The 19,774-nt window shown below is 38.1% G+C and overlaps 1 protein-coding gene across 40 annotated transcripts in view; it reads left to right on the forward strand.

The window, feature by feature from the left end:
• Positions 1 to 19,774, forward strand: part of ARVCF (ARVCF delta catenin family member) — a 249,348-nt gene that overhangs the window by 70,117 nt on the left and 159,457 nt on the right. For 39 of the 40 annotated variants that reach the window (XM_086856241.1, XM_086856223.1, XM_086856261.1 and 36 more), the window contains one exon: positions 13,783 to 13,849. The exons of the other annotated variant lie outside the window; for it this stretch is intronic. The gene's annotated coding sequence lies outside the window, so the exon portion shown is untranslated. The remainder of the gene's footprint in view (positions 1 to 13,782; positions 13,850 to 19,774) is intronic. 40 annotated transcript variants of the gene reach the window in all.

Raw genomic sequence — 19,774 nt, forward strand, 5'->3', positions numbered from 1 at the left:
CTCGTGCTGCAGTAGAGCATCTGGATTCCTTATCCAGGATGGCAGCCCACATTTCTTCTGGGTGTAACTCTATCCTGGAAAGCACTACTGTAAATTCATCTCCGTGCTTTTCCTTGGCACTGTTAGGGGTAGGAGTTTGCAGTGCTGGAATAGCTGAAATATTTAAGGCCAGTCCTATACTTCAGTAGACTTGTGCTGATGTTGAATTTGTTCCAGCTTCTACATATTTTTAGATACCGTGGCATGAAATTTCACACCCCCCAAGCTGTGGTTTCAGGGCAGCAGCACTCATGGCCAGTTTTCCCAGCTCCGGTAGGGGCTAACGGTGTGAGTACAGGGTGCAATGCTGCATCCATTCCTTCCTTATTATTTAATAGAACATGTTAGCTGTCATAGCTTTGTTCTTCAAAGGAAACTTCAACACAGCCTATACATTTATTTATGAATTTGATGTGCAAGGGGGAATAGTTCTCTGTGTAACAAGAATCTTCACTAGTACCTGTTGTCCTGGGCAATTTCTGTGTAAGTAAAGGGTAAAGTTGAAGTCCAAGAGCAGCTGATGGTGAGTGATTCTGAATAAATTGATACAATAATCTGAATTGAAAACACAGCATGTAGAGTGACATTTTTAGCTTTGTTCGTGTTTCTGGATAAAGAGGATGTTTTTAATGATCTGATTTTTTTCCTGATTGGACTCAGAAGAGCAGTTTAACATTGAGAAGGAATAATGAGAAGGGTGTGCAATTTTACAATAATGTAAGAACTTAGAGCTATGGCAAGGGAATAAAATTTCAGGGCCATGACTGGGTAACTATGTACTAGATATAACTCAAGATGAACGCTGCACCCAGACTACCTAAGATGATGTAATAGCTAAGTCTTTAATGAAATGGAAATAAAACATGAACAGATATTCAGTTGGGGATATTTTCCTCTAAAACATGAAAAAGTATTTTTGTACCCCTGAAATTGGTTTCATTTTTTCTGTTTAGCTGTGGTTTTCAAGAGTCCCACAGTCTCAGATACGGCTTGACACTCTTGGTTGCTTTTATTTTATTCCAACATTCTCCCAGATTGGACTGTATCCAATATTACTGTAGTAACTGCATTGTTGGTGGGTATGGGTAGTTGTCCATCACTGCTGCTGTTCCTATCAAACCTTTGTGGGCACATGGACACACACACAGAAGGGTTATTTATTTTTCTTGAGACTTACTGTAAATTGTGGCATGAAGGACTGGTGGCCTATCACAGATCGGAAATACTGTGCCTGCCTTGATTGCGGGGAGCAATACAGCAAACTCTTGTTCATCCATTTGCTTTATTATTGCCTCACTGTGTTTCCAAGATAGGAAGGAAACTGCTCTGACAGTTGAAAAAACCCAAGAAAAGATCAAACCAAGAAAAGCTGAAGGAACACTACCCCCCATCCCAAACCAACACCCACAACCCTATGCATTCCTGTTTCTGTCCTGGATAAAGTATTTAATGTAGTTACGTGTGGCTGTGTTCAATTTTTCCAATAAATAAATTCTTAGTCCTTTTCTTTTATTCCTGGTTTCCCAGATTAAGCATGAGGACTTTCTGCAGTCTTAAGTCTTTTATAGCTAATTAAAGGTGTCTAGTTGTACAGCAAATACTCTGATGTTAGCTTTTTAATTTAATGTATATTAACATCTTAATGTAATAAGAAAAAAATCATTGGAGTTTCTATAAATTAAAAATAATATTATATACTGTGGAGTGGAACAGCTGAGTTTAAAGTTACATAGAAACTACGTGAAAAGAATCTGTTTCTCTCATAAAATGACATGAGATTTGAGCAGCACCCTTGTAATTTGGAGTGTACCCATTAATGTCTGTGAGCCTGTGTGTTGATCTGCCATAATTATGCTGGAAATGTGGAAGTTAAAACCTTCAGCTGCAGTCTGGCTGCTCAGGCACCACTGTAGTCTCTGGGCACTCACATGCACCTAGACTAGAGCTAATGAGCACTAATGTTAATAAATTTTCTCAGAAACTCTGAAAATTACTTCAAAAGATGTTTGAACACACCAGTTAGTGTGTGCAGGAAATCATAACTGTATGTGGAAATATGTACTCTTATCTACAGGTTTGGATTAATGGAATTTTTTTGGTTCCTTTTGAGCTTCCCCATTCTTAGGAGTCAGCATAGTGATCAAAGAATCAGAATAGGGTTATGAAAGAAAAAAATTCCTTTTAATCCCAGGTTTTGCTGTACATTTTCCTTAGATACATCATGGTGTGTCTCTGATAGCAATTACTGGTGCTAACATTACTTCCCTTGGAAAAGTTTCAAGTTGAAAATCTCTATAAATGTAAAATATTTGCATTGTGACGTTAATGGTAGTGTTTCATTAAGTTGTTAACTGATGAGTGAAATGATAAAATTTATTCTACTTTCTGCATTTTCAGCATACTTCTATATTTTTTTTTTGGACATCAGACAGTATTTTGAATTTTCCTAGGGATTTGAAACTTCAGAGTTGATTTTGCTGACAGTAGGCAATGCAGGCTATGGAGACGACTGTGACAAATAATTTAGTGAGTTAATTTTCTGAATTGTCAGTTTGGAATGCTACAAGATGTCCAATCACTTGGTTGTTTTGCTTCTAGTGTGAGTGACTAATTTCAGAAAGGGATTAAAAGCGGCTGATGTAACTCCTCTTTTCAGCCTGATAAAGCTGGAATCTGGAGATGCTCTTTGGCCCTGTCAAAATTTTCTCTATTATGCAGTTTTCTTTCTCTTTTCCTTAACATTATGGGAGAGGGGCAAATGCCACCCTTTAGACACGTCTAAATGATACTGCATTCTTCGAATTCCTCTTCTTAGTGTTTCACAAGTGTGGAGTTTCTCAGTTGCAGCTGAGAAATGAAGACATAAAAAGAAATGCTAGAGTTCTCTGTTAGTGGTGTCTCTATTGTATCCAGGTTACATATGCATGGAAATCAGTATAATTAATTACATTTACTTGTTTCAACAGCCAGCTCCTGAAACCGAGCTCGCTGTCAGTCTAAATAATTTCCTTTTGCATTATTTTGTCATTACAGATATTAAGGACCAAGCGTTCTCCTGATATCTGTGGCTTAAATACAGTCAGAATAATGCATGTTTTCTGCAAAGAATATAAGCACCAAATTTAAGTGCCATTTATAGTCTTGACAGAGCACTGTGTCCAGCAGCATGGCCATTACTGTAATTCCATTTAGCTTAATATATGCAAACCAGAGAGTTTCAGTCAATTGCAGCAATAAAATTTTTGTTTCAGCTGCCAGGTTAATCATTTGACTCCTCATGTTTGTGTGTTTCCATGACAGTTGTATGGGTTTATGATTGACACACATAAAATTAAAATCTGCCCTTCAAAAATGTAAATCTCAGAGACCTAATGAAAGCTCAGTCATATTCCTGGACAGCTTTCCATTAAAAGAATGCTGGATTGTGACTTTCAGCAGCAAAAGGGCTGCAAGTTGTAGGTCTCGGCATCAGTGAACACAGCTGGGTAATGTTAAGATTTATTGTGGACTTAGCCTTGGATTTAGATCTCACCTTAATGTGGGTTTTTATCCTCTTATTGATTTAAACTTCTGTGAGTTTAGTGATATTTTTAAATTAACATCTAGAGTAAAATTACGTAGTTCTTCCACAATCTAATTTCCTGTTGCCTTCATGTAGGACTGAGTGTGGTTAACAGTGAGAGAGCCTGCTAGAGTTTTTATTAATAAAGTTATGTGTATACCAACCCTAGGAAAATATGTGCTAATGGCTTTACCAAAATTTACAAAAATTTATGGGCACTTTGGTGGATGAAAAAATCTTATTTAAAACCATAAAATTAACTTTATGTTACTAAAACTCTGGTATTGTTAATCAAAGTAGGTTAATAACAGGGTTTCAGTGGAAAGTATATTTGGCTCATTCTCTCTTTTAGTGTCTGGATGGCCTCTGGACACGTGGAAAAGTCCATCTCTCTTTCTAAGGGACAAGAAGAGTAAGACTTAGATGAAGCCTAGAGGGAATAGCAGCTTATTTTACATTATTATAGAGATTTATTAGCATTATATGAGCAGCTTAATATACAGAAGCTTTTTTCTTCAGACTACTCAGAGTGATTACATTTTTTTGATATAAAGTATTTGATGTATCATTATTTATTAGTTCATTGCAATTTTTCTAGCAAGTCTCAGACAAGTATATTTTTTGGTGCAGTTTTGCAAGTCTGATATGGTGTCATTATATCTGATACTGTATTCATAGGATCTGTTTCATTTCTGTATGTTTTGAGATCTGAGGAGCACCTAGTGCCTGTGACACTGTAGTGATTTAAAATCAAAATATTTTGCTCATTGCCAAGCTACTTGTATGAAATATATTTCCCTTCTCTAATAACTAGTCAAGCTGAGGCCAGTATTTTTGGCATCATCAATCCTTAGCTGCATTTTGGTGCCACAGAAATGAGAGATACCGCTGAATCATTCAAGAGGAATAATAAAATGAGAAGGGAGAAGTTTGGCAGCTGAACATTGGTGGTGTGCCCCAGCCTTGAGGTGCTGAAGCCAGCACAGCCCCGTGTGAGTGTCGGGACTGCTTGGCTGCTCCCATCCAACGTCAGCCCTTCAGGTTAAAAGAACAGATGTGCAGCCAGATTCTGTCTCTTAAATCTGCACATTATAAATATTTAAGATACAAATAAGGCTTGTGTGATGGAGCTACTGTTTCTGTGTTTTTGGCTGTCAGTCCTGTTCATCAGTTTTATCATGCTTGGTGCTTGTTGCGAGGACACCGTCCAGGCAAAACTGAAATTAGATCTGTCAGCTTTTTACTGCTTTGTGGTTTCTCATGTTGTGTTAGTCCCTGCTTTGCTGCTCCACTCCCTGAGCCTGAGCTGCAGTGAGCAGAGTGCTCAACTGAAAGGTTCTGCAAGGCTTGAGATCTCAACTACATCTGAGTCCAGAGAGATCCCAGTGTGGCACTGTGCATTTACACCTCCAAATGCTATGCCACTGGTACTTCTCTGACTTCAATTGTTCTCATTTCTGTGCTTTTTGTGAGCAAAAGGGGAGGGGCTATGCAGTGCTGAAAAACAGATTCAACAGATGTATCAAATCTATAGTGATAAATACATAAATTTTCAAAGCAATGCAGTTCCATGCTTACTGGTCTTAGCAGGAATGTGTATTAATCCTTCTGTCAACATGAAGAGCAGGAACTGTAGCGTGGAGCAAATGTATATGAATTGTTTCCCTGTTTATTTCTCTTCCAGTAATTACCCATTCCCTTTCCTGACCAGCAACAGCTCTGTGGGCCAGACTCAGTGTGTGCTTTCTTCACTGTTTACCTTATTTTCCTTGTTTCTTCTCTGGCATGTGTTTTTTTCCTTCTTGGTTTCCCTCTGTCTAGCCACAGAGACAGTTCTCTGCAGTCATTAAACCACATATCAAAATTATCAGTTAATATGAATTAGTCCATTGCTACTTCATACATTCAGATTTTTGTTCTGGCAAGTTACCGCAGCAGCCACATAAAGCACATGCAGCGAGAGGGACAAACAGAGTGCTTGAGGCTCTCTCAACAGGAGCTGGGACAGTTCTCCAGGATCACACCTTGGCACATGCTGCCAGTGCCAGTTCACACGTGGCACTGCTGTTCTGTTCACAGTGCAAATGTGGGTCTCCTGAGTTCCCTTCCTTGACAGTGTTTCTGTGTTCTTCCCACCCATAAATGTGCTTGGTGTCACCATGTTTCACTGCCGGGCTTCCTAGCGTAAAAAACTTTCTTCTGCTTTAAGAAAGCTTTTTCTTTCTAGCTCTTCTCAGTAATACACTGCTTAATTGGGCCTTTCAAAACCTTTGGTCTCTTGTGTCTCCACTGGTAGAAAAATGCAGTATTTGGGACTGTGAAGTCAAGCTGTCACTGAAGTAGATTTGACAGTTTATTGTAATTGCCCAATTTCTAGTGATCTGAGTTTACTCCCCCACCTTTTTTCTTTTTTTTTTTTAACACTGGCACGTCTGTCTCTAAATTCCATCACTCTTTCTTGGTTAGATTTTCTGTAGCACATCCTCCCAATATTTCTTAGAATAACAACAAGAAATTGCTTGAAATTAGCAAGATGTTAAAGTTTTAGGAATATGTATCATGTAATCCCCCTTAATTGGCCTTAAAGATAAATAGAAAACAAGACATTTGTTTTTTTATATATGTCTAAAGAATTGATCCTACTTCTTTACAGTAGATATGTAATAAATTTTCTATATCAGAAGAGCTACAGTAATACATGAAAAAGATGACAGCAGTCACCATAAAAAAGGAAACAGTGTGGCATAGCAAATAATTTTGCTTCAGAAGTGCCTGGATAACCAAATTCCTGCTGCTTTCATGTTTTAATCCTCTTAAAAGAAGAGGCTGAACTCTTTCAGTGTTTAAGGACCAGATTAAACCCAACAAACTGTTAAAATTCTACAATTGTTAAACATATGCACTGAAAACACTAGGAAACAAACTGTTAATAAATGCATATATTTACCATGCTTCAATTAATGAAAGATTATAGATACTTACAGAATTTTTATGTGATGGTGGGAACACATACTTCTGGAAAATTAACAGTGCATACTTCATCTGCTCTTGTTTGTCCTGGGAAAGGACAAACAATTTGAGAGACTAGTAGCTTAGTATTTGAATAAGTTGGTGAACCTTTAAATAGCCTGAGTGCTATGAATGCCCAGTAGCCTGAATACATTAGAATGAAGCAGGAGGCTTTTAAGAGTTCTGGGACTTGGAATAGAAATATTCTTCGTATTTCCTTCTTCATTAAGCTATCTCTGCTTTTTGTGTGAATTCCCAGTTGGCTAGGAAAGGTTACTAAGCTCTCAGCTATATCAACTGCAAATGATTGATTTCTTCTATCCCTAGATATTCTTCCTACCCATCTGTTCTACATTCTTAGAGCAGCCATTTTGGGTACTATTTATATCTTTCCTTGGCAATTGTTTTTCAGTTTAGATTACTACAGTAATTCACCTTTAATTTTCCCCTTACTTTATTGAAGCAATTTATAATAGTGATCCTAATCTGTGCTAATGTCACACTGTTCCATGTGCATGACTGAGTAGAGGCCCTGCTTGTTCTCTTCGTGTGAACTTCTCCCCTCAGTTCATCATTAATAAACAGAACTTACTAAATTATTTTTAAACAAAGACAAATGGAAACATCATTATGCAGTTAAATAGAATATACATAATTGTTGTGTGAGTCAGACAGATATACTGTGTTCTTTTGCTGTCATCCAGGTACAGATTTTGCATCCTTGAAGTTTCTACTGCAAAAACCTCTTTAGTCAAATCAGTGCTCCTGTGAGACGTAAAGTTTAATGAATGCTAGCACATCTGAAATGATCTGACTACTTGTACCATTTGATTTCCTAACTGTTTATTTGTATTTTGTTAGTTTGGGAATGCTCATTAAGTTTACCTGCATACACGTACATCCACCTTGCCAGTTTTCTAGAAGATGTATGCAGGTCCTACTACCAAAAGAGTGCTATGGGTTCTGCAGGTTTGCTGTTTAAAGCTACTTTTCTAAGTTCTTGTTTAAAAAAAAATTAAAAATTCTGCTTCGTGTGAAGAACTGTAAGAGATGTGGCTGAGGCCTCATTCAATTGTGTGTTTTTTAAGGACAAGAGGAATGCATCACTTAGATGTTAAGGATTATTTCTGAGATTCCAGAGATTTATTACTCACAGCTCTTGACCTTCAGCAAATTGTCATTCTCTCAGTGATTTCTCCAATCTTACCTGTATTTTTTTGTTCCTTTCTTCTACCTTCATTAGCATGTGATAGTAATCTGTCTGTGGTAGAAGATCATACACCAGTTGCACGATTAGGTACTGGTCTAGTAGTGACTGCATGAAGTATTCTAGTGGTCATCTTAGAATTTTAAGAATATTCAGATTTATCTGCAGCAATGTAGATTATCAGGAAAACAGTTCTTAAGCTAGGCTACCCTATAATTTTATTCATAAAATATTGTTAGTTAAACTTTTGCTCAGGCTGATTTTCTTCTTCTGTTTGGGCACAGAAAGAACTGGACATTTTTCAAGTACATATTTTCGGTAAGAAATTACCTAGCTTGACAAAATATCTGGTGGCTGCTTTTGTTGTGAGTTGAACCCTTGCAAGTGTACTTGCCAGGGCAGAAGCTGTTGGCCATGGGCAGTCAGTGCAGCATCATGAACACACCAGGACGCTCAGAGCAGCACAGCAACATCTGCCTGCACAGTGCTGCTGGTTATTGTCATCCCAGCAAAACTGGGACATAGCTCTGCTGTGTTACAGCAGCAAGTCTGTGCTGTGTGAGTACAGTAGGATATTGATTGCAAATTGCAGCTTTCCTTTTTGAACTAAAATTGTGAACAAAGAATTCTAAAAATTCCATCTTGCTTTGGAAAATCTGCCCTCTTAACCTTATGATTAGAGGACCGGGTCTGGCTTGCTTGAGAGAGGGATTTCTACACTGAAAATGCAAACATCTGCAACCAGTTTCCCACAGTTGTTGTGAACTTTATTGGCACTAACTTATTATTACTAAAACCAGGATTAATTTTTTTATCCTTCTTTTTCTAAGATTAAATTTCATTATAGAGTTTTGGAAGATCACCTTTGCCTCCCACTTAAATGAATAAATTTATCCTTTTTCTGTAATACATAAAAGGTGACTTTGGTTACCCCATGAATGCTATCAAGTTCAATTTAGATACCCTTAGTATGCTAGAAAACAAAATTAGATAATTCATCATTTAAATTAAATGAAACTCCATATTAGCATGTAATACAACAAAATTCCTTTCAGAATTTTCATTAAAAGTGATCAACTACTGCATTTTAATTTAATTGGGTGTGATGAATTCTTACACATATTAGGCTGTAAAATTTTAAAATACATTTTTCAATAAAAGGTGTTCAATTGTAGTTTTATTGCTATGTGACTTAGTGAAAAAATGTTGTTGGTAAAGTCTCACTCATTACATATGTATGTGCACCAGTGTGGTACTAGACCGTGTATACCTTGTTTTTCCATTCCTAGATGTGTGTTTGTAATGAGAATTATTAGGAACATAGTACTAGCAGCTGTCAGCAGGCTCTTGATAAGAAGATTATTATGTGTTAACTTTAAGAGTTAGGAATGTATAATTCATGGCTACTTGGTGGATTTTCAAAATGTCCCAGTTGTACACAGTTGCTAATCGGAATGACATGATGGAAAACAGATCTAGGAAATACTGTCGTTTAGGTTGTTGCAATCAAGAAACTGCTGTTTGAGTGCAACTTCTCTGTTTGATGTTCAGGAGGAAATCTTAGCCCTGTATTAAAAAACACTAAACTATCTGGGCTTCTTATAAATATTAATTTGCCAAGTGCACAGAAGTCTGTGACATTTCCTTTGGAAGAAAAGATTAGCTTTAATTTTGCTGGTATCATAGCACAACAGAGTGAATACTGTACATTGGCTTTTGTAGTTCTGTATTTCATACATTTTCTTTTACTATGTCACGTCTTTATCAACACAGTAACACGGTAGAGGAAATAGGTGCACCTGGTTTGGCAGAGTTAGTTCAGCCGTTGTTTCTCTCATAAATGATTTACTTCACTGGTAGCATGTAATGACTTGAGTGACATTTTATAGGCTATTGTACATTTTCAGTCCTGACATTTTAAAAAGCCACAGTTCTTATCTGTGACATGTCTGTGTACTGATGCATGGGCTCTTTACTACTTTAGTAATATTTATATAAAATTTATTGGCAGTAACTGCTATTACCCAGTGCATCTCTTGAGAGGTCTGTGTATCTCTCCACGTTGACTAAGCTGTTCAGAGGGGCTTTGGAACTTTCTGGGCATTTTGCCACCACTTCTGTCCGAACTTTGTCTGCATTTGTATCAGCTGCTTTAGTTAGTGGTTGCTCGCTTGATGTTAACATGCTGATTTACACTATAATTAAGAATGAGTAGGAGTTTCTAAGGGAACTCAGAGCTCCTAAGTAACACAAAAATAATGCTGTTTTAAATAAATTTCTAGAGATAATTGAGTGTAAATATTAAAATATTGAACAGCTTGAAGTCCACCTCTTCTGACGGAAAGCTTTTTAATGAGTGTGCAAGGGTGGCTGCTGTATGTTATGTTTGTATCACATCTTTAAAAGGAGAAACCTCACTTCCTTTGACTGTTTCATATGTTTTGATGCAAGTTGTGACAGAGCATATACCCACACACTGAGTTGTGTAATGTAGCTACCTCATGTTTGCCATCTGATACCTTACATAAAAGCAGAACTGTGCTGTCAGTCAGAATACCCTACATTTCTTTATGAAATAAAATAGCAGTTTAGCAAATGAAGATGTAAGGTGAAGGAAGAAAATTCTTTCTTTTCACCTCTTTGTCTCTTGGTTAAGTAAATCACAGCAGATACAAAATACACTTTGGAGAGCTCTATTCAGCTCTGCCCAAACTTCTGGTGATTTATCTGTGACAGAGCTCTTGCCAAGGAAAACATACAATTGGAGGGTATCAGCTTCTTGCAATCAATAAAATCAAAACGTGGACAGGCAAATTAATCTGGGAGTAAGTGAGCTCTTTTCCACTGGTCTCTTTTCCATTGGGGTAGCTATTGGCAACTGAAATTGTGCTGACTGCAATCCACTGCTGTAAGTGACAGAAACAGTTGTTCCTTGAGGCTGTTCTGAGGTTGTAAGTGTACAGTGAGGGCTGGAGCCATGAATCTGCAGGTAATTTTTCTGCTACCAAACAAATTACATAATGCAAATTCCTTATTAGGTATTTTAATGCCAGAAGTGCCAGAGAGAAGGTTGTTTGAGTGACAGAGAGAGCCAGAGATAAAGGTTTCCCAAAAGTAATACCCTGGGCAAGATTTTGGAATGCATGCTTATAGTAGTATTGCGCCTGAATTGGAAAGCAGTTTGCTTGTCCATCCACACCATGTTTTTGTGTTGTTTATTTTGGACCACACTGCTTGCTCACCTCACACTTGGCAGTGTTAATGTCACCAGTTTCTGTGCAGAGACAGGGATCTGCTCTGTGCCCTGGAACGTGTTCCAGCCGTGGTTTGTGTCACACTGGCTCCCTGTCACTGACACTCAGGCTGGTGCAGTGAGAGAAAAGGGCCAGGCAATCCAGTGGAGTTGCCCAGGCTGTACCTGGCTGAAGGCTGCTCCTCACACTGACTTGAAAGCAAATGTTTTCAAGAGCTTGGGATGCTCAGGAAGTCTTTTGATTAAGGGACCAAGAAGGTGTGAGGAGTGGATTACCAGCACAGGCTAGGTATAGCTGATGATACAAAATAAAACATAAGGAAAAAGGAATGGTAGAACAGGTTGCTACTGTACTTCCAATCCTGCTGTTTGTATACTCATCTGTTAGCACACATTTGCGATGGTGCAGAATCAAAATTTGTCCCTAGGTCTTCCTGTGGTCCAGTAAGCTGCTCACATTCTCACCATGTTAGAAAAGCTTTAGTAACTAATTATGTTCACTGGAGTAGGACAAGACTGAAGTGTGGTGGGGATGCAGCTGCGGAACTTGCTGACTGGCAAAAAATCCTTTGCTGATAGATGCTTTACTTTCCCAGACATTTTTGCAGTGTCAGTGCCTTGATGTTAAGTTCTTTGTTCTGAAAATATTTATCTTAATGGGTAACTATAGCTAGAGACTAATTGTCTGATTTCTTTTTTTTTTAGTCATTTGTTGGCGAGCAAACATAAAACCACTCAGTCTTTAACAGTGCAACTGGGGTAATTAGTTACAAGTGAGAGATAACAAGCAATTTGAAAAGGCATTACAGGTTTTTCTCCACCTTTCCCATTTGAGAGCTGTACGACACTTGATTAAAATCAGCAATAAAAGTATATCACTGGAATGAAGCAGCATTTTTATAATGAAACACAGGTGTTTTATTAAATGTAATGCTGTCCAAGCTGGTGGGTTTTCCCCCCCTCTCCCCTGCACCACAGGTTGTGTTATCAAATGGGCAGCAACAAAGGACTGAAAAGGAGACATTGCAGGGTAGCCATGAGCCTCAGCAAGCTCCAGGCTTCCCAGGATTTGGGGCTGAAGCTCTGAGCTGGCATCAGCTGATATAAACCAGGACTCAGCTTCCTGCTGGCAGTTGGACTGCACCCATGTGAACACGGCATTATCTGATCCAGGTGTTTGCCATAACCCACACAGCACGTTAGGGACTGCCACTGGTTTGACAAGTACCTTGCTCAAAGAGCAAAATGAAACATGTAGATTTGTGTTAAAAAGACAAGGAGTTTTTTCTTGGTAATCAAAGCTAAATTTCAGGTTATACCTGAATATCAGGTGTGATTATCACTAGAAGACCACCAGTAATAGTATGAATGTATATAAGGGTGCTGATATTTTATATACATATTTTTGAGATCTTGTGAAGCAGGCAAATGCACTTTATTCCAGTTACATGATAAAAAAAAGATTCAACATCACACAGCTGTACATGTATGCTGTAGTGGGATTGGATCTTACCCAGCACATCCTAAGCCTTAGGCAGCTTGTCTTTTTGACTCTGAATCAACAGCAAAAATACAGGTGAAAAAGGAGGAAAGAAAAATCAAGGGAAGTATTTTTTCCAGTAGTTTTTGTATGTTCCAGGTGACACTAAATGTAAAAAATTATTTCTTTCTGGCTTAATAAAATAAATAGCTTTCTTAGAGGAGATAAGTCATGTTCTTATGAGACAAAAGCTGAAAGAAATTAGGCTCCAAAGAAGCTCTCTCATTACATCAGAGATTTAGAAATTTTTTTTTTAGCACCTCCCTGGTTCCAATGAGTCTGCAGGATTGAAGTGCTTTTCCTTATTTACCGCTCAGATGTTTATTTGATCACCTAGTGCTGTCCAGGCAAAGGAGGAGCAGTGAGGAAGCATCTAGTGATGAAGCCATGCATTAGTGGAAGGGCAGTGGTGTGTGTGGTTTTTAGGTAAAATTTGCCTGAGTGAAACCCAGCAAGGGTGATCTGCAGGAATAACTGCTTGAAATGTTCTTGCTCTTAGAAGGAGAGTGGGAAGACAAAGGATCCTGCTGGTTAACTTTGGTGAATTGCTAGGATAAGATATGCTATAATGGGAATGCTGCATGAAGGTCTGGCAAAAAATGAGATTTTGAAAAACACTGAGTTCTTTCTGGTGAATTTCCTGCCCTAATTTTTCTTATTTCCTGCTGTTAGAAGAAAAAATGTCAGATGGGATGAGGTGTATCTGTGGAACCACAGTTGACATTTTTAGGGCCACTAGATGGCATTTAGACCTGGATGACTGAAAATGCTCTGGTGTGTGCTTATGAGGGAAACGCTTTGTGCTTTTAAATCTAGGAATTAGTGGGAAATTGAATATATATTGGATTAAATTTTAAGTGTAGGAATGTGTGATTTATGCACATATGAATGGTACCGGGACAGAAATCAGGAGGATCTTTCAATGGAGTTCACTTTCAATGCTCCAGTTCTGTGGGATTTTCTTGGGATTTCAGGGGATGGTGGAATAGATGCCAGAGCTAACGCTTTTTTTGCAAACCAGCATGATTCGGGAAGGGGAACCAAGGAGATATACAAATAAAAGACTTCCACAGTATTTTGTAAATGTTATCAGTTATTCAAAAATAATCCCCTCTTCCTACTTCCCCCAGATGTAATAAAAATCTTTGTTATTTTCTTTGTTTCTCCTACAGAGTTATTATCAAACCAAGGGAGAATTTCCATCTTAAAAGCCACTACAAGAAAGAAAGATTATAAAAGGTACTGTGTTTCTGCAGCTGAGTCTCTTGAGTGTCTTGTTACTATTTCATTATGTGTGTTCTTAAATCACTGTCCTTTCTTTAAATTGTCTTTACACCTCAGAAATTCCTTTGTTTGCATGCTATTGAAGGCCAGCTAAAATTTGTTTAACATAGTGGTAGAACGGTTGAGGAGCAGAAGGAAGGGAATACCCCTATGATAAATCTTAAAACTGGAACTAGGATAGGACCCTCTGCCATTGTTCATTGGGTTCAGAGCAGAGGCAGTAGTAGGGGTAAAACACAAGTGCAGCTGAGGAAATCGGGGATGAGAGTTTTCTCTTTTGTGCCTTCTCTGATCCATCTGTCCCTTTTCGTATTACCTTGGAAATACTTGTTTAGCTTCATTCTACCCCTGACAGAGTGGGGGATGTCTCTCCACTGTGGGACTTGTTCCTGCAGGCAGTAAGGGTCAGACTCTCAGGTTGTCTTTTTCTCTCTCCATGCCCTTCCTCACAGCTATATCTTAGTCTTTCTGGAATCTAGAATCAAAAGCCAATCCTCTGGTCACTTAGAGGATGACTATAAGCATTTTCAGCTGCTCTGAATTCACTTCAATACTTTGGTGTGGCTCTTTTAAATCTGGGGATTTGAATAATGGGATTAAATATTAAAGTACTCTTGTTTATTTTCCTGAAATATTGCTTCTTTCTGTGTACTGCTTTATTTTTCTCAGTGTAGGGGAATTATAGTTTTAGTCAAGCATTCCTCGAAAATAATCCTCTGAATAACACGTATCATGTTACTAAATTTTATAAAGTTTTTTCCATTTTCATTTGATTGTTTTTAGATTAAACATATTTCCTTTTGTATATGTCAAAGCAGAAAGTTTTATTGAAAATAAATAACCCATTTAAAGTTTCAAAGCTGTTTATAGGAAAGATTCTCAGAAGAGTTTGCATTGTGTTTACTCTCTGAATTGTTTGGGACTTACCTCTGTTATTTTCATAGTTTTAATGAAATGAGTTAGAAATGTTTATTATAGCTGAAATGTATTCCTATTTATACAGTGCAGGATTTTAGTTTTAATATAATAGAGGGAATTTTCTTTAGACATTTGAAGTGGCTAGAAAGTTAAAGCAAAATGGTTATTTTTCCCACTCAACAGTTATCAGCAGGATGGTTATTAAAAAGGGATTTTTGAATAGAAAGTTGTTTCTTGCAGCAGATCTTAAGTAATTTGGAAGAAATATTTCTGCTTCCAAATAACTGTAATTAGGCACTAGTGAAAAGTTTGTTCCTGGGAACAGGAAATATTCTTGATGGGGGATATAAAATACAAAATGCATTAAGATTTAGTCAAAGATAAAATGTAGGATAGGTTTGGAAGGGGTAAGATCAGAGTCTAACTATAAGCTAGCTAGAAGAAAACTACTCCAAAAAAAAATTGGTACTGACCCCTAAATCCAATATTCTTCCCAATTCCTGCTGATTTTCAGGTCAGGATCTACCTCAGCACAGAAGGCACAATAAAAATGTGGTAGCTGACCAGTTCAAATGGAGGTTTATGAGCAGGTCAGATTCAGAACAGGTTTTCCATGCAGGGAAGGAGGGATGTGGAGAAGGGGGATCCCTGGAGGTCCGGTATGGTGTTGGTGTGTTGCCAGCCCAAGGCTGTGGGTGAGCTGTGCCAGGCTTTCACCACCTGCAGAGCAGCCTGGACACCCGGTGCTCTGCTTAAATTGCTTAAATTTTGATAGAGCCAAAGCCAGTGAATAAAAAGCTCTTGTAATAAAGATATAAATCTTAGTCTTGAAAATGGATACTTGAAGTTTTGCTCCTTGCATGGCTGTAACACTTGGCAGTGCAAACACAGCACCCCGTTTTTGTGGCGTGCAAAGGAAGATCTAAACGAGTAAAGAACTGGACTAATCAATGGGGTTACTATGGCATCTTGATGTGAACCAGGCGTGTCCTGAATATTATTCTCTGAGGGCTACTTTGGCTGTCAGTTTAACCCCACAGAAGCCAAGATGCTTGTCTGATAGAGTAGGAAATGCTTCTCAGGGACAAGGATTTCTGCCTTGAAAATTCAGCAACACCTTGGAGCTGGAAGGAATTGAACTGGCATTTCTTGTGGCAATACTTCTGCCCCTCAGCCAGGCACCACCTTTTTGCAGTGTGTAATAAAGACTTGTTTTGTTGAGAGATTTTACATACTAAAATCCATCATATGGGATGATGACTTTCTCCAAGACTTTCATTAAAACGTATCTGTTTTTCCTGTCTTTATGTTTATGCATGAACTGAATGATTATTCAAGACAGCAGATGAGTTAAATACTTTTATTTTGCTCAGAAATTATTTATTAGTTCTCAAATGCATGTTTCCCTTGTAATACTAAAAAGCTGTGGTGTTAATCAGCACAAATTTGGATTGCATCCTAAACTTACAAGGGTAAAATGAACTTGGATTGCATTTTAAATTTACAGATGCTGAAATAGTGAAGGGTGTGCTCTGCACATGCCATTGCAGAAAGCAGAACAACAATTTTGGTCTAAACAGAGGAGACTTAGTTAGTGCCTCAGGCTTCCAAAAGTAGCTTGGTGAAAAAAAATCCTGGATTTAGAAGGACACAGATGTTACTGGAGAGAATTAAAGCTAGTGGGCCTTACTCTGTTTCTTCAGTCTTTGTATTGCTTTAATCTCTTCATTGATACTGTTCCTGGTTTAAAGCAACATAAGGTGGAAATCTGATTGTTTTTAATGAGAGAGGTTGAAATATGGGAGAGTCATGCAGTAAGATTGGTTGGTAAGCAGCTAATGAAATTGTTTTGATTTAGTAGCTTCAAGAATTAAACACGAACAATGACATTATGTTCTTTCCTGTTTATACTGATGTTTTCAGTTCCCTGGTGGAGCTATGGAGCAGCCACACAATCCACTAGATGTGGCTGTGAGAGGTAAACAAGACCCATGTTCTGGAAAACAGCTGAAGGGTTTTGGTTTTGTTTTTCTCCTGAAAGCAGGTGAAAACCACAGGGAAGAGGCTCGTTATGAACACTTCAGATCTGTGAGTTTTTTTCCTAGCAGTGCCAGTTTATTTATTGGTATAAAGTACTGTGAGAGATACAAAATATTTGATTCAGATAGGTTAAAGAATCTGTATTTGATGCATTTATTTGCATTCATCTTAAAAGTAGTAATTGGAAATGCCCTCATAAACCCCAAGACTGGAGCCCTAGAATTAAAAATCATTTGTTATTACCCAGGAATGTAGCTGTGCAGTTTTATTGGCCTTCTACTGTAATCTATGGATCTCATTTAGCTGCATGCAGCCCTGTTCTTCTGAAACATAAAAGGAAGGAAATTTCTCAATAGCCTGAAATCAAATTATCTCTCTGTGTTAATCTACATGTAAAACATCCAAGCCCACTTCTTTAAAGGAAAATAGTTTTACTGATAAGCAGAGCTAGACTGTGTTCTTTGGATATTAGAATTAAGTGGGGGTTTTTTTTTTTGTCTGCAGAGTGCTATTTATAGCATCAATTAACTCCTCATGGTTAGGATAAGTCATTTGACACATCTGTTGCTGAGCTTAAATACTCACTGTTCTGTGGGATCATAGTTGGATTTTTCCTCTCAAAATGTGTAGTGAAAGGACAGTTTTCTACCTAATGGCTCTTAATTTGGATATGCTGCCCAGACACACTGCCTGATGCCTTCCCAGGGCATTTGGAATGGGTGGAGCTTTTGGGCTGCCTGACTGCAGAGCTGACCTCAGCTTTGTTGCTTGCCGTTTTGTTATTTATCTGCTTGATGATAGCACAATAGTATCTTTTATGAAAAAGTTATTATGAGCTTCTGCAGGATTTTCCAGCCTTGCTGGAATGTTTCAGTTACTCCGTTTCACCCTTGACAAACTGGCCTGGCTTTGGGAGCTGCTGCCAGCCCACTGACTCTTGTTCCTGTGTTTTGTAGAGATTTAATCTCATAAATCCATGGCTGTTCTCGGCTGTAGTTCCCCACACAGAGCCAGTTTCAGTCACATTCCTAGCAGTAGCCTTTCTCTTAAATGGAAACCCTTTTGCCAAAACTCTAAACACCTAACAGACAAGAAAAGCGAGGATTCTTGTATATTGTTAAGGGAAATCTTGTAAGTGTACTGTGGAAGTAACTGTGTGAGGTTAGAATGGTGTGTTCATGTGTTTAGTTTATTTGCAGCCAGATTGGGTTATTATTATTAATGAAGCCAAGCTTTAAAATACATGGGAAAGAAGGACAGACTGGAGTTATGAACTGTGCTGCTTTTGATCTTTATCTTTTTCTCTTTCTCATTGAGATAGCCCTGTTCTGAGAATGGATGTATTGATTTTAGGGGGCTCTGCTTGCAAGGGAGGCTCCACAGTAAGGAAGTCATTTCTGTTGAAAATGTCTCAGCCTCTGTGGTTAATTGAAAGCCTGATGCTATTTAACAGGCACACAGGCTGTTGGAGGAGTTTTCCTTTGCTGCTTGGAAGACATTATTCCAGTGAAATGGTTGTGGTGGGGTTGTCTATTGTCTGTTTCTGCTCACAGTGATCGTGGTTTGTTGATGTGGGTTAGGATCAGCCTGGGGTCAGAGGAACTGGAGGACATGGAGCTGCTGCTAAAGGCAGCTGTGGAATACTTGGAAGCCTGGATATCCACAACTCAGAAAGGGACCACAAAGTGCAATCCATATTTTAAGCAGAGCTCCTTATTGATTTCAGTGGGGGAGACCTTTGAAAAATCAATGGCACACAGCAGCTTTAGTATGCAAGGACATGTGTTCTGGGGTGTTAAAGTGATCGGCCTATGAACTAATCAAGCTGGGAGCAATCATGTCTGGCAAGTTCCAAGGCAGAAGAAAAGGTGTCAGAGGCTTGAGATGCAGCAAATATACTATTCATATTCCAAGAGAGATTGCAAAGTGTGATCTTGTTCATTCTAGCTTTGACTTTCAAATTGCATTTTATTTCTATAGAAAAATAAAAACTCTGAAGGGAAATATAAAAGATTTTTGGCAATATGTAAACATGGGCCTGATCATTATAAGGTGTAGTGTTAAACAAATAGAATTGCTGAAATAATCAAAATATGAGGGTTTTTTTCCATGAAAAACCATCTCTGCTTTGTTCAGTCTTTTGGTACTTATAAGATTTTTGCAAAAACTATTCCACCTAGACACTCATTAGGAAATATTTGGGGAGTGTTTGTTTACACAGAGAATTTACAGTGCACAGTGTGAATTTATAGACTATCACATACCCCATTAAACCTTAGTGTGGACACTTAGTAGGTGTGAAGTAATATGCTGCCATTTTGCTGTGCTGTTTTATGCTTAATTAACACAAACACTGATCTTCTGAAGGAAGTGTGGCATAATGAGTGCTATGATGGAGGAGTTGAGTTTATTCAGTGTAGACAAGTCCCCAGGTCCCAGAGAGCAAGAGCTCTGTTTCAGAAAGGTGCTCTTCACTGTTCTGGTCTATAAATAACAAATTTTAGGAAGAAATTGGTGGGTTTTTTACATTGGGTAAAAGTAACCATAGGCTAAAGCATTTACTTTATAAATTGCCCTTGTAAAAATATTTCAGTTTGAACTTTAGAGCATCAAACTGAATTGTTTATGCTATTATATATATATGCAGTTGTGAGAAAGATGTTCCGTGTTTCCATATTCCTTTCCATTTAGAAGTAGAGTATAGCAGTTGAAATTTACCTTACTGGGGAAAGAGAGCTAAGTATAATTAAAGTTATGTAGACACATTGTATCAGCAAGCCCTGAAAACACTGCATGAAATTTTGGAAGGAAAACCTGAAAAACTCCAGTAGCAAAGTGCTGAAGTTAGGAAAATTTATCAAAAAGAAGCTCTAGAAAGAAGACTGGTGTCATTTAAACATGCAACGATTAATATAAAGAGAT

This window comes from Cyanistes caeruleus, chromosome 18 (genome assembly GCF_971803275.1).
Source record: "Cyanistes caeruleus chromosome 18, bCyaCae1.hap1.1, whole genome shotgun sequence".
In the NCBI taxonomy this organism is placed as follows: Eukaryota; Metazoa; Chordata; class Aves; order Passeriformes; family Paridae; genus Cyanistes; species Cyanistes caeruleus.